Here is a 15,906-nt window from a genome sequence, read left to right as displayed (position 1 = left end):
ATGTTGATTTTTCTATTCGTGAAACTTTCACATTGGTTTTTTACCACATGAAACTGCTTTTTTTAATGGAATTTGTTGTGGGTTGGTTTTGCTCGTGGAACTGGTTGAGTGCTGATTTTTGTTCGTGAAACTTGTTCAATGATTTTTTTTTCTCACGAAACTGATTTTATTTGTGGAACGTGTTTCGTGCTGATTTTGATATGTGAAACTTTTTTCGGGCTGAGTTTTGTTCAAGAAACAGGATTCACGAACAATAATCAGAACGAAACAAGTTCCATGAAAAAATCAGTTTAACGAGGAGAAAATCAATGTAAAAGTTTAACGAAGAGAAAGATCAATATGTAACAAGTTTCGCGAAAAAACCCAGCAAGCAACAAGTTCCATGAACAAAATCAGCACACAACAAGTTCCATGAAATAAGTCAGTATCACGATGAGAAAAATCAATTCACAAGTTTCACGAAGAGAAAAATCACTGTGCAACAAGTTTCGGGAATAAAGATCAGCAAGAAAAAAGTTCAATGAAGGAAATCAGCACACAACAAACACAACTGATTTAATTCATGGAACTTGTTACGTGCTGACTATTGTTCGTGGAACCTGTTGCGTGGTGATTTTTGTTTGTGAAACTTGTGAAACTTGAATGTTGATGTTTATCTTCGTCATCTTGTACACCTATTTTTTCTCCTCGTGAAACTGATTTATTCATAGAACTTGTTACGTGCTGATTTTGTTCTTGAAACTTGCTGCTTGCTGGTTTTTGTTCGCAAAACTTGTTGCATTTTGATTTTTCTCTTCGTGACTCTTGTAGATTGGTTCTTCCATCGTGAAACTGATTTTTTCATGAAACTTGTCTCGTGCTAATTTTTGGTCATGGAAAGTGTTTGGCGCTGATTTTTGTTCGTGAAACCTGTTGAATGTTAATTTTTCTTTTCGTGAAACCTGTACTCTGATTGATTTAAAAATTGATTTAAAAACTCTGATAATTTAAAAATTGAAAGACGTGTTAATATTAACTGGAGTAATCTGAAGTCTTCTGGCATTACATACAACGCTTTAAGCAGCCCGAAGTACTGGTTCTGCCTGCCTACCAGTGGGTAAAGGCAGGCATACTCAGCAGCCCCTACCCCTGGGGTGTAAGAGGGGACTCATCAGGTGAGACCTATGCTAATTTTAACTTGCTCCTGCTTTATTATTTGAAATTTGCTGCTAGATCGTGAACCATATCCTGCCTTATACCCAGCCTGCCATATACTACTGCTTTTTCTGTACCTGTCTTGTTGTTCATATTAAGTAAGTAATGAAAGGTCAAATCAAGCCACCCCGTGAACTTAGGTCAGACAGCTCACTCCAATTCTCTGGATCAGAATCTGTCTCAGAGCAAATACTCATGCTGACTAGCCACATGAATAATATAAAAATTAAACACAAAATGTTAGCAGATTCACTGCATCCTGACAGCCTTAAATCTTCAGTGAAAGGGTTACTTGATGACCTCATATTGGCCAAGATCTCTACCCAGGTAGATGAGGCTGTGACCAAAATGAAAGAGGAACAGGCATTCATTCAACATGATGCCACTATTTCTTCAGATAAGCTGGATGCAATCAAGCAGGATGTGTATGCTGGCCTCAGTCTAGATCTTAGTAGTCTAGTTGATAAGACCCTTGAAAGCTATAATAAACGCATATCTTCAATTGAATCTTCTTTGACTACTCTAGGGTCATCAATGAAAGACCTTGAGAGCTCTTTCAAGCCTATCCAGTCTAACCTGGCAAGATTAAATGATCGTTTTGAACAACAGGCTTTGAGCAACCAAATTATTGTCTTTGGGGTGAAAGAAGATGCCCCCATTGAAAACACTGAAAGTCAGTTCATGTCACTATGTGCTGTGAAATTTCCTGGCATACCAATTACCCAGTCTGATGTTGTATCAGCCAAAAGAATTGGCAAACCATCTGCCAAACCCAGACCCATAGTTGTAGAATTTTGTAATTTACGAATTCGCCAACTGCTTCTCAGACAAAAGAAGGATTTGAAAGGATCTGGGACACTATTTTCTGAGATGCTTACAAAACCTCGCTTACAGCTTCTTTCATATGCCAAGTCAAAGCTTGGTTTACGTAATGTTTGGTCCAGTAAAGGTGATATCCTGTATAAAACTCAGTCTGGAAGAGTAGTTAAGTTCAGTGATCAGGATGAAATTGATTTGTGTGCTGCAAATGCAGAGAATTAAAGTGATGGATTTTAGCTCACTTTGTTATAATGTGTTGAATTGTTTTTGTATGAATTTATTTTATGTTCTTACATTTTTCCTCTTTCACTCTTCACTGTCTTCACATAATTCTGACTTGTGCTATATTATGCTTTGGGGCAATACCTTGAATGATATGTCCCTTCCCACTAATATTGCTCTATGTTTGTTTGTGATTCTACCACCTTCATGTAGTTTGCTTTCTGTTTTACTCTTGTCATGTCAGCATACTTATAGCTCACATAATTTTAACTGGTTACACATTATATTTTGTGCCACTCCTTTAATTAATATGTGCCTTTCCACTGATTTTTCATTAAGTTTGTTTGTGATCCTATCACCATCATGTTGCATGGCTTCTGCAACATTCTTGTTATGTCTGCACACTTGCAGCTCATCAAGTTTTGACTGGTCCCATATTATATTTTGGGCCAATATTATGGTTAATATATGCCATCCTACTGAATTTTTTTTATTTTTGTTTTTGACTCTCTCACCTTCATGTAGGCCAATTTCTATCATATTTTTGTCATGTAAGCATAATTGCAGCTCTTATAATCTTGACTGGCTCCACATTATACTTTTTGCCAATACTTTGACAAATATATGCCATCCCACTATTATTTCCTTATTTATGTTTGTGATTGTATCACCTTCATTTTGCCTTAATTCTACCATATCTTTGTTCTGTGTGTTCACATGCAGATCACATAATTTTGATTGCTCAAATCTATTTTGGTCTTATACTTTGAACATCATGTGTCTTACCATTGATATTTATTTATATTTGTTTGTGTTCCTATCACCTTCATGTATGTTATTTTCTATCACACTTTTGTCATGTCAGCACACTTACAGCTCACATAAATTTTACTGGTCCCATATTGTAAATTTAGCCTATTCTTCAAATATTATGAACCATCCTACTAATGTCTCTTTATATTTGTTTGAGATCCTATTGCCTTTATGTAGCCTGATTTCTGTCATTGTTTGTCATGCCTTAACACTCGCAGCTCTTCTTTTCCTGACTGGTGCCACATTATTTGACCCTTTTCTTTGGTTAATATTTGCCATCCCACTGATATTTCTTTTTCTTTGTTTATGATTCCATTACCTTCAAGTGTACTATGGATAGTGTGTCATTTGTGAAGGTTTTATATGTCTGAGATAAATATGGGTGATTTCTCTTTCCTTTTGAATTCTTCTATTCTTAATTCAGTTATATTTGATCAACCAAGTAGTGCTGGTAAACAAGAGGCACACACTTTTGACCCTCTCCTTGAATCTATGGTTAGTTCTAGCTGTAATTATCACACCACCATTGATTATTGTGATAATATTATGCCCTCACTCTCTTCAAACAGTTGCTTTAATGTTTTTTGTTTGAATGTGCGTGGGATAAGAGATAAGTGGGACACTCTTAAATCGTATCTGTGGTCTGATAATTCTTGCCCTTTTGATGTCATAGGCTTGACAGAAACATGGTTATCTGACAGTGATAATTTTACAGCTTATGACATGCATGGTTATATTGCTATTCATGTCCCTAGAATGGTAACAAAGTGTTCTGGGGGTATTTCTTTGTTCATAAAATCTAGTATTGAATTTTGTAGAAGATCTGATCTTGAATCCTTGTTTACATCGGTGGTGTCTAATAGTAGGACAGTTTATTCTCTTGTTATTGATCTGAAAAGCCAGGTTGCATGTGATACTGTTTGTTTGTTTTATAAGCCCCCTCCTTTTCCAACACATCTGTTCTGTGATTTGCTTGATCAGCTTTCTGGTGTGGGGACTTTCTCTAAAAAACGGATTTGTATTTTGGGAGACTTTAATTGTAATATGTTAAATGTTGGATCAAATTATGAATGTGACCATCTTTTTGATGTATTTTCTTCTTCTGGGCTACTTCCTTCAATTTTTTTTCCTTCACGTGTTGACCCTTCAAGAAATTCTGCCACTTTAATAGATAATATTTTCACTTCTCATTCTCCTAATTTGAAGTTCTCGTCTGGTCTTGTTTTCACTGATCTTTCTGATCACTTCCCTATTTATCTATCACTATCTGTGCCTAAAACAGAGATTACTGTGGATGAGAAAGGCGAGTCTTCTTTTAGAACTTTTACAGATAGAGAAATTTCTAATTTAATATATAGTCTTCAGAGTAATGATTGGTCTAGTGTTCTTGAAGCTAATGATGCTGATTGTGCAACTAGATTATTCTTGTCTCGTATGGGCACTCTGTTGGATAAGCATTTTCCTCTTAGAAAGAGGCCAAGGAATTTTACACCTAAATGCCCATGGATGTCTAGAGGTCTGATCAATGCAACCCATATGAAGGCGTCTTTGTTCAAGACTGCATGTAAAAGTAAGACACAGGAAGATCTTCTGAAGTATAAACATTACAAAAATGTGCTCACTTCTTCAGTTCGTTTAGCAAAAAAGCTGTATTTTTCACGTCGAATTAATGAGTGTAAAGGGAATTTGCGCAAGGTTTGGACTGTAATTAATGAAGCTCTCTCCCGTAAGAAACTCAAACAATCTTCCCCGTCTCTTTATAGGAAAGCTGATGGATCTGTTGTGGATAAAAAATCCTTAGCAAGTGCCTTCAATTCGTATTTCACCACACTTCCCTCAGTTCTCATTCCACCCCCGAGTAGAGTAAGTTGTTTTCCTATGACAGAGAAGTCTTTTTTCCTTTCCCCATGTAGTACTACTGAGATTTGTAGTATTATTTCTCAACTTCCAAGTAGTTGTTCAGTTGATAGTTTTGGTTTGAGTAATAATGTCCTTAAAAAAATCAGTCAGTTCGTTTCTCATCCCATCTCACACATAACTAACCTCTCTCTTTCTTCTGGTGTTTTTCCTCATTTATTTAAAGTTGCTACCATTGTACCCTTGCATAAAAAAGGTGATTCTTCTCTAATTTCAAATTACAGACCTATTTCTCTTCTTCCCGTCATCTCAAAGGTTGTTGAAAAAGTAGTGTATCGTCGACTCTCTTCATTTGTATTTAGTACTAATTCGACTGCTGGAAATCCTCTCATCACTAACCATCAGTATGGTTTTCGTCCCTCATTCTCTACCTTGCACGCACTTTCTGATGCAACTGAGTTTGTGCGTGTTAATCTGGACAAGGGCTTGTGTGTTTTGGGTCTATTTCTCGACTTTTCTAAGGCCTTTGATATGGTTGACCACAATGTTCTTCTGTCTAAACTATCTTTATTTGGAGTGCATGGAGTCCCACTAGAATGGTTTAGGTCCTACCTCTCAGAGAGATCTCAGTATGTTTTGGTTAACTGTACTTCTTCCTCTACTTTGCCTGTATTGAAAGGTGTCCCACAAGGCTCTGTGCTTGGACCACTTTTATTTCTAATTTACATCAATGATCTTGTTGATGGTCTTCATCCCCATGTTCACCCTGTTCTTTTTGCTGATGACAGTAACTTTTTCATTGCTGCGGTGGACCTGCCATCTGCCACTTCTATGGCTCAAGGTCTTCTTGATAAAGTAAAGGATTGGTGCTGGTCAAATGGTATGGCTCTTAACAGCCGAAAGAGTGCCATTGTCAACTTCAGGACCCCTTACCGTATGCGAGACGTACAGGAGCCAATCACCCTGACTTTTGGGAATGATATTATACCACAAGCTACTGTGGTGAAATTTCTTGGTGTGTATCTTGACTGTTTTCTTTCTTTCAAACCGCATATAACTCACACCCGTTCCTTAATCCTCCGCCAGTCTTCAATGTTGCACCGGATTAACTCATTTCTTCCTCCTGATATTATGGTTTCTCTTTATTATGCTTTTATTTATCCTTACCTTTCTTATTGCTGCTCTGTCTGGGGTAATACTAATAAATCTCTTCTCTGCTCACTTCAAAGAGCCCAAAATAGGGCAGTGAAGGCTACTTTTCTTCTCCCTCGGCTTTACCCTTCCTCTGATCTTTATAATGATACTGGAATAGCTCCGCTGGATCATATTATAGGTAAAAGTACTCTTTATTTTGCGCATTCTGCTTTTCTAGGTACTCTCCCACCGCCCCTACAGCAGTTTTTCTCACGGACAGGCTCAGGTAGGTACTTTTCTTCTTTACGTAATTCTCCTCGACGATTTATTTTACCAAAACGATCTTCTACAGCAGGCCAGAGGTCTCCAGTATATCAATCAATTCTATTATGGAACTCCATCCCTTCGGATGTCCCTCTTTTTCTTTCTGCAAAGGCATTATTTCGTCGGGTATTTCCAATTCAATAATTTTTCTCTCTTTAATAATCCTTTCCTAATTTGTATGTCTCTTCTCTCCTTTTAAAATCATTTTCAGCTATTTGTTAAATCTCCTTCTAAATCTTCTATCTGTTAAATATCCTATCTATTCAATGTCCTTGTCTTGTTCCAGTGTTTTTTTTTTTTTTTTTTTTTTTTTTTTTTGTTTTTTTTTGTTTTTTTTTGTTTTTTTTTTGTATGTATTTATAATAGTGTTTTATTCTTGTTCTCTGTGGTCCATTACAAGCAAAGCTTCTTGGGCCTAGTAACCACTTTACTTTTGTAATAGTTTTTTCTTTTAGTATCAATAAATTGATTGATTGATTGATTGATTGATTGTTCTCCTCATGAAACTGATTTTGTTCACGAAACTTGTGGCTTGTTTTTTTTCATGGAACTTGTTGCGTACTGGTTTTGTTCGTGAAACTTGTTGCGTGTTGATATTTCTCTTCGTGAAACTTGTACACTGATTTTTCTACTCATGAAAATAATTTTATTCATGGAACCTGTTGCGTGTTTTTTTTGTTTGTGGAACTTGCTTCGTGCTGTTTTTTGGTTCGTGAAACTTGTTGCATGTTTATTTTTCTTTCAAGAAAGTTGAACATTGATTTATTCTCCTCGCGAAACTGATTTTGCTTGAACTTGTTAATTGATGATTTTTGTTCATGGAACTTGCTGCTTCCTGATTTTTTTCATGAAACGGGTGCATGTCAGTTTTTCCCTTCGTGAAACTTTTACATTGACGTTTTTCCTCGTTAAAGTGATTTTTTTTTATCATGGAACTTCTTGCATGCTGATTTTTGTTCTTGCAATTTGTCATGTGCTAATTTGTTTTCATGAAACTGATTGCATATTGATTTTTCTCTTCATGAAACTTGTACATTGATTTTTCTCATCTTGTAACTGATTTTTTTTATGGAACTTGTCACATGCTGTTTTTCGTTCATCGAACTTGTTGCGCGCTGATTTTCCTCTCTGTGAACTTTTTACATCGATTTTTCTCCTCATGAAACAGATTTTGTTCATAGAACTTGTTGCGGGCTGATTTTTGTTCATGAAACTTGTATCATGTTGATTTTTCCCTTCGTAAAACTCATACATTGATTTTTGTCCTCCTGAAACAGATTTTGTTGATGCGTCCGGATATTTTGTTCGTGTAACTTGCTGCGAGCTGATTATCTGTTCGATGAAACTTCCTGTATGATCATTTTTGATTTGTGAAAGTTGTATATAGATATTTCTCCTTGCAAAACTGCTGTTGCTCATGGAACTTGTTACCTGCTGTTTTTTTTCCTGGAGCTTGCTTCGTGCTGATTCTTGCTTGTGAAAGCAGTTGCATGTTGATTTTTCCCTTCGTGAAACTTGTCCGTTGATTTTTCTCCTCGTCAAACTGGTTTATTTGTTCATGGACCTTATTGTATGCCGATAATTTCTCGTAGAACTTGTTGCGTGCTGATTTTTTTCGTGAAACTTGTTTCATATTGATTTTTCTCTTAGTAACTTCTACATTGCTTTTTGTCCTTGTGAAACTGATTTTGTTCATGGAACTTGTAGTAGGTTAGGTTAGAGGGACTGTGCGAAGCTTGGTCGAGCCTACACCTAACATACACTTAGTAGGTTAGATTAAGTTAGGATAGATGACACGTCATCAACAAGTTTCGCGAACACAAATCAGCACGAAACAAATTCCAAGAACTAAAATCAGCGAAACAAGTTCCGTGAATAAAATCGGTTTCACGAGGAGAAAAACCAACGTACAAGTTTCCTGACAAAAAAGATCAACGTACAAGAAGTTTCACAAACAAAAATAAGCACACAGCATTTTCCAAGATAAAAAAACAGCACGCAAAGAGTTCCATGAACAAAATCAGTTTCACGAGTTGAAAAATCCATGTAAAAGTTTCACAAAGTGAAAAATCAACCTGCAATAAGTTCAACTATCAAAATCTGGATGCAACAGGTTCTAGGGACAATAATCAACATGCATCAAGTTCAATGAACAAAACTAGTTTCAAGAGGAGAAAAATCAATTTACAAGTTTCACGAAGAGAAAATTAATGCGCATTAAGTTTCGCGAACAAAAGTCAGGATGCAGCAACTTCCACGAACAAACCAAAATCAGCACGCAAAAATTTCAATTAATAAAATAAGTTTCACAAGGAGAAAAATCAAAGTAAAAGTTTCACGAAGTGAAAAATCAATTTGCAACAAAGATCACGAACAAAAATCGGGACGTATTAGGTTCCATGAATAAAAATCAGCATGCAACAAGTTCCATGAACAAAATAAGTTTCACGAGGAGAAAAATCCATGTATAAGTTTAACGAAGAGTCAAGTCAACATGCAATCAGTTTCGCGAACAAAAACCAGCACGCAAGAAGTTCCACGAACAAAAATCAGCAAGCAACAAGTTTCACGAACAAAATCAGTTTCACGAGAAAAACAACAATTTGCAGGTTTCACGAAGAACGAAAACAACGTGCAACAAGTTTCACGAACAAAAATCAGCACACAACATGTTACACGAACAAAACTCAGCACGCAATAAGTTCCATGATCAAAATCAGTTTCACGAGGAAGAAAATCAATATACCTGTTTCACGAAGAGATAGATCAAGATGCGACGAGTTTCACAAACAAAATTCTGCACGCAACAAGTTCCATGAACAAAAATCAGGATGAAGCAAGTTCCACGAACAAAATCAACCAAGAGAAAACTCAATATACAGGTTTCACGATGAGAAAAATCAATTGGCAAGAAGTTCAACGAACCAAAAAAAATCAGCATGCAATAAGCTCCAGGAAGAAAAACCAGTACGCAAGAAGTTCTATGAACAAAATCAGTTTCGTAAGTAGAAAACAATCAATCTAAAAGTTTCACAAAGAGAAAAAACCAACATGCAACAAGTTTCACGAGCAAAAATCAGAAGGCCACGAGTACCACGAACAAAATCAGCACACAACAAGATCAAATGTAAATAATGGTCGTTTTTTAGTTTATAAATTTATTTTTGAAGTAAAGAACTTGAAAAAACCCTTAGGTGTGATAATACGTGCCAGAAGGATGTCATCCGAGGCTTGTACATTGTGTCACGCTGACCTCAACTGCTAGGAATCATCACAAAAACGCTAACGTTTTTTTAATTAAGTTTACATGATTGATTCTTGTGTAAACGAATATTTTGGCATAACAATGTTTGAAAAATGTCACACGTGTAATATTGTATGCTAGAAGGTGTCGTTTGTCACCCATTAAGTGTCAGAGGCTTGAAATTGACATGGAACATAGCAGTTTAGTAATGAAATGGCAAGTGTCCGCTGTTTAAATAAAAAACAAAGGTCATTTTTTTAGTTTATAAATTTATTTTGATGGAAAAGGCTTGAAAAAGCCTAAGGTGTGATAATCAGCGTGTCAGAAGAATCTCATCGGAGGGGGGGTTGGTACATTGTACCACGCTGACCTCAATCGCTAGGAGTCATCAGAAGAAACGCTAATGGAGTTGTTTTGTAGTTTAAATGATCGTTTCTAGTATAAACGAATATATTTATATGAAATTCCCGAAAAATGCCATAGGTGTTAAAAAGAATCTATTAGCAAAAACATGCGCTAAGAGTAACTCGTAATATTATCGGATAATGATATCTAAAGCATCACTCAACAATCAGGTGTACTTCAAATGTAAGCAAATTTCAGTAATTGATTTTCCTCTCTGCATTTCAATCTTGCAATCATATGGGAACACACAATGGGAACGCGCATTTCATCATTCTAGTATGCGAGACAGGCATTTCTTAATGTGTTGAATAGGCCATCATGTAGAATATATTAACACAATCAAAATATTAGAAAGGGTTCCATGGTCCAGATGTCCAAGGTACTGCTCCATTGGATGGAACTGGCCTTTTCGAATCCTGATGCTGACATAAAATCCTTGAATATAAACGTTTCCTGAAAAAATTACTCTAAAGAAAATGAATCCCGAAGAAAGAAAACGCTTTAAAAGAAATCCCGAAGAAAATGAAATCTCTTAAAGTATTACGAAGCACCCACGTTTGCGCTGCCATTACGTGACATCTCACGTGTGTGCAGTCAATATGTAACATTAACATGTGCGCCATCATTACGTAACAACCCATGTGTGCGCTGACAATTCGTAACATCCAACGTTTCCATTGTCATTACTTAACACTCACAGGTCCACCGTCATTACGTAACACAGTCGAGTGTCCCCTCCTCAGTTATAAGTGAAGATCTTCTTACGGGGCCCTGAAGTCAAGCGTATCACGCGAGATTGCGTCATTCCCAATATATCTTTTAAGTCAAATAAGATTACATCACCCCCAGTAAATCTAGCATGGCACGCAAGATTATGTCACATCCCACGTGCGTACGGTTATTACCAAACACCCACATGTTTGCCTCCCTTAGCTACAACTAGAACTCTTCCCTAAGCCCTGAAGAAACAAGCCACTTTAGAATGCATCATCCTTAACACTAGTAAACATTCGCTTTTACATAAGAACAAAATAAATCCTTGAGAAAAAAGTACTGAAGAAAAATGTCTTAAAAACCTCTTAAAATGTCTTGAAACGTCTTGAAAAACGTCTTGAAGAAAAGTGTCTTAAAAACTTCTTGAAATGTCTTGAAACGTCTTGAAGAATGTCTTGAAGCAAACTGTCTTAAAAATGTCTTGAAATGTTTTGAAACATCTTGAAAAACCTCTTCAAGAAAAATTTCTTAATAAAACTCCCCCGCTTGACTAGTGAGCTCTATTGAATTGAAAAATCGATCTGAATAGCGGCGTGTTGTTAAAACGAAGGACAAGGCAGACAGCATTGCTTATTCTATCAGCCAGAAATCAAAAAGTCTAGAAGCTAAGGTGAAATCCCAAGTTTTTATAGGTGTGATCAAAACATTCCAACACTATATGATGGCGAAACGGTGAAAGCCTGCGTTCAAGTTGTGAAAGGGCAGAGCAGTTTGGTGCTGGTCGAACCTATAAGTTGTACTTTTCGTCCTGTTATCAGCTAGATCTGGCTATGAAAAGTCGGCCAAAACGAGAATTTGATCATTTTCCGATTGGAAAATTAGTGTACCTCCAAAAACGACGGTATAATTGCCAGAAATTTGATCACATTGCAGTGGTGTGCTCTGGTCCCCAAACTTGTCCTAATTACGATGTTCAAGGTCATGCGTCTAATGCTAGTATCCCATACACGAAACCAATTGGATGTGCATCATTTAAGTTGTCAAAACATACATGTCAGTCATTTCAATGCCCTGAGATGAACAAGTAAATTGGAAAACAAAAACACTCCGATGAATGAATAGAATACTAGGATTGTGTCTTGGAATATGAATAGAGGTGTGTCTCACAGAATCCCTGTAGTTTAAGAACCATGTCGGAATAGCGATATTCTGTGCATCCAATAGCATTTAGTGACAAATGATGACCTCAACCTACTCAAGTTTTCAGACAATCACATATTTTATTTTGTACCACCCAAGTCTCGTCAATAGGAGAGGCCTTCTGATGGACTAGCGATCGTATGTGGTTCTGCCGTTGATTCCGAGAGTCTTCATACAGCTGATAGCTCTAACGCTATAAGGGCTGGGAAACTTGTGATTGTCAATGTCTACCTTCCTACAAACTACAGGGACGAAGAATCAGACTACCAATTCTCGAAAGCAGTGTAAGCTCTCGCATAGTGCCTCAAGATTGCTATGTTGTCTAAACTGGAATGCGTTATAATAAGAGACTACAAATTTAATCTAGTCTACGACTCGTCTCTTTGGTCCCAGCTGATCCTAAGTGAACTTAAAAATCGGTATTGCGTGCTCCCAAAAGACAAAGCTTTCACGTTTGTACATACTAGTGGTTCAGTCTCAAATATAGACGATGTCGCATGCACACCAAACGTGACTAGCACAGTAAGCGTGCTAATGGGAAGCCACTCCACTGACCACATCTCAATTTAAGCATGTGTTAATGTATATATGCCAAATGCCAAAAGTACTTCAAAGTGGCATGAAATAAAAGATTGGTCAAAGGTCGACTTCCCGGTTTATCGGACGGTGTTCGACGGGACGCTTCAGAAGATCAGCGTACCATTTAGTCGACTAAAAGCCAATGTGCAACGGAATATCCAGGAAACTAAAATACAGGTTAATGCCTTCTGTGCTGAAATCACCAACGCACTACTAACCGCAGAAAAGGCTGCTATTCCCGTTAGGAAAAATTCATTAAGGCACGGAAATCCCCGAGTTCTCAAGGAATCAAGAGCTAGTGAAAGCATGTCATGATACAAATTTCTGGTTCCCGGTGTGGAGGGAAAGTGGTCGTCCTAAAACAGGTGTATTGAGTTGTCTCCGTGTACACACAGAACTTAAATTTGAGAAAGCCCTCAAGCAGCATCGTACGAACGTGAAAAATGACTATACAGAGAGAATAATTTATGATTCAAGTCGTTTATGGAAAGATGGCCCAACCACGCCTAAGTCCATGCCTAGTGATCCAAACGAATGACGAGGTTACTTTACGAGCGACTGGACGTATTTTCCTGACTGGATGTATCTGTTTTAGATGAAACTGCAAATGCCTTTAGGCTGAATAAGAAAAAATCGTGCCATGTTAACGGTTTGTGTACACTTCACCTTGTGAATGGTACACGCCCATCCTGAAAAAAGGGAAGTCAGCTAACACATGCTCCCCGTATCACCCAATTACAGTGTCAGCAGTTTTATGTAAGCTTCTAGAAATGCTTATATTGTCATATGATAGACACTGTTGCCAAATGCCAAACCACCAGTTTGGTTTTACGGTAGGGCTCGGTTGCGGTGATTTTCTGTTCACCCTTGCTGCTATTTTGTTTGATTCTTAGGCAACAGGTGATCCACTACTTATTTACTCTTTTGATTTGAGTCGGGCTTTTGAATCATCGATGCACGCGAAGATCCATCTAGAAGCATATGAACAAATGTTAAATTTGTGCACTGTCAGAGCATTATATTATATGTACAATATTTTTAGAGGGCAATTCAAAATACCCTCAAATCCGGTCAAATCCACTGTTGTCCACTGTCTGTAAAGGATTCAGGCAAGGTTCGGTTGTGGCTTCGAGTTTGTACAACAATAGTGTTCTGCCGGCGCAAGCTCGAGTAGCTACTTTCTGTGTTTCAAAAGAGGTTGATGTTTCGTTGATGACGTATGCTGACGAATCCCTTAGCTTGAACAGGTCCGTTGGTCGACTATCGAAGAATTTTTGATGTGTTGAATAGGGAATACAATAACGTAGGTTTGTCGTTTATTGTGTCAAAATCTGCCTTCTTGTTTTTCAATGCGGTGCACTGTGAAGAAGATATCCCTTTGGGCGATTCAGTTGTGAAACCATCTGAGGGTATTAGATACCTTAGCTTACCAATCAGTCGAAGCCACCTCTCCACCTGGACGCTGCTTGTGCGCCACGTAGAAGCGACGATCTGGATTGCGCACAGGCCAATTATTGGTAAAAGACATCGGTTCTACTGTAAATATCTTGCGTCACTGTATAATGCCATTGCTAGCCGTCTTGTGCCAGTAGTTTTGCTAAAGTACATAATGTGTAAATACGTTTGGTGATGTTCCCTAGTGTGACTTTTTTTTTCTTTTGCCTTTGTTATACTCTATTTTAATCTCGTGTCAATTTTCGGGCAATAAAATTACTTACTTACTTACTTACTTATTATAGTAAGAGATATATCTTGTGCTAGTGAATTGGATAAAACCTTTCCAGTACAATCGGAAGATTGCAGTTTAAGCCTGCCTATTGCAAGGCACTCAAAGAGTGGAGACCCTTGAAGCACAAATAGTCAGGAAAAAGACACAGCTCTGTACTGTGGTGTTGACCTCAGGTGGTTATTTACTGCTACCAGTTGTAACTCCTTTGGTTTTTTGTTGTGCACCCTTAAAACCTAAAAAATATATATACGCAGTAGGCTTCATGGTTACTATTTTGAAACTATCAACCACAAATACCGATTTTAGCAGATACGTGTCGGAAGTCGCAGTGAGGCAGCATTAGATGGTGTTGCAGACCGTGAAATTCTGTGCTCCATGATCTTACGTAGGGCCCTCTAATGTATTTTTCAATCAATGCACGAACCCTCGTGCTATAATATGCGGTATTTGCCGCTGAAATTTGATATTAAAATGTTTGGAGTAAGATTTGCATCTTTAAGCTATGAAACTTTAACATAGGCAATTGCAAATATGAGTTGTCATTCACATTGAGACAGTAATAGCTAGGGTTATTGGCCGTCAGCTCTCACAATTCTCTTTAAGTTTGAATAATAAATTAGGAATTTCGTTAAAAACAATTTTATAATACTTAAGGTCTAAGGCACATAGACCCTACTTAGATCCCTTTAATAATGACTATTTTAAATGTTTACATATATTTTCCCACTTTATCAAGGTATATACATATGCTAAACATGAAAGTGACTGATTTTAAGTAAACTCCATATCATTGAGCTAACAATACCTTATACTGACTTCTACAGCTCTCAGTCTGCAGTCACAGAGGATCAGTAATAGCTGGTGATGTAAGTTGTTAAATGCTAAGATGATGTTTGTTGGGCCTAGAGTTACACTATCTACCAAGTTTCTTCAACAGATATGATTAGACAACAATTTAGGTCTAGTGTCCATGAACCCGACTTAGAACCTTTTAATAGTACGTGTTATAAATAAGGATGAATTTTGCATTCATCTTGGCACTCAGCCAACGAGGTATACGACCTCAAAACTTTTATTTTAAAATTTGAGGTATCAATTACTACTTGTGAATTATACAGATGTGATTTAAGCATCCTAGATGAAAGTGTGAGCAAAATTTATCAATTTTTAGAGGATTTGCGAGTTCATGGTGCTAGGATAGGTTAGAAGATTAATGTTAAGAAGACTAAGTCGCTAAGGCTAGGAATAAGTAAAGATTAAAAGGTGAAGTTGGTTAACGAAAAGATTGATCAAGTGGATAGCTTGACTTACCTGGGTAGTATCATTAGTAAAGACGATGGGAGCAGTGAAGATGTTTAAAGTAGAATAGCCTAGGTTCAGGGTCTTTTTTCATAGTTGAAAATAGTTAGGAAGCATAGGAAGATAAGCCTGCAAACCAAGATTAGAATATTGGAAGCTACAGTGATGACTGTGGTCAAATGTGATTCCGAAGCATGGATACTTCGAAAACGAACGAAAATTTTCTAGATGTTTTCCAGACAAATTCCCTACGGATTATTTGGGGTACCCGGCTGACTGACTGTATTTTAAATTGTAGGCTGTACGAAAAGTTTTGTTCAATTCCACTTTCTATGGCTGTAATTAGAGAAAAGTTGATATGGTTAGGGCAAGT

At 37.2% G+C, this 15,906-nt stretch overlaps 1 protein-coding gene across 3 annotated transcripts in view; it reads left to right on the top strand.

Annotated features, from left to right (window-relative positions):
* LOC136038492 (head-specific guanylate cyclase-like) overlaps window positions 1-15,906 on the top strand; it is a 224,074-nt gene that overhangs the window by 158,712 nt on the left and 49,456 nt on the right. The gene's annotated exons all lie outside the window — the stretch shown is intronic.

Source organism: Artemia franciscana, chromosome 18 (genome assembly GCF_032884065.1).
Source record: "Artemia franciscana chromosome 18, ASM3288406v1, whole genome shotgun sequence".
Classification (NCBI taxonomy): Eukaryota; Metazoa; Arthropoda; class Branchiopoda; order Anostraca; family Artemiidae; genus Artemia; species Artemia franciscana.
The sequence above is the reverse complement of the archived record's forward strand: the minus strand, read 5'-3'. Positions and strand labels throughout refer to the sequence as shown.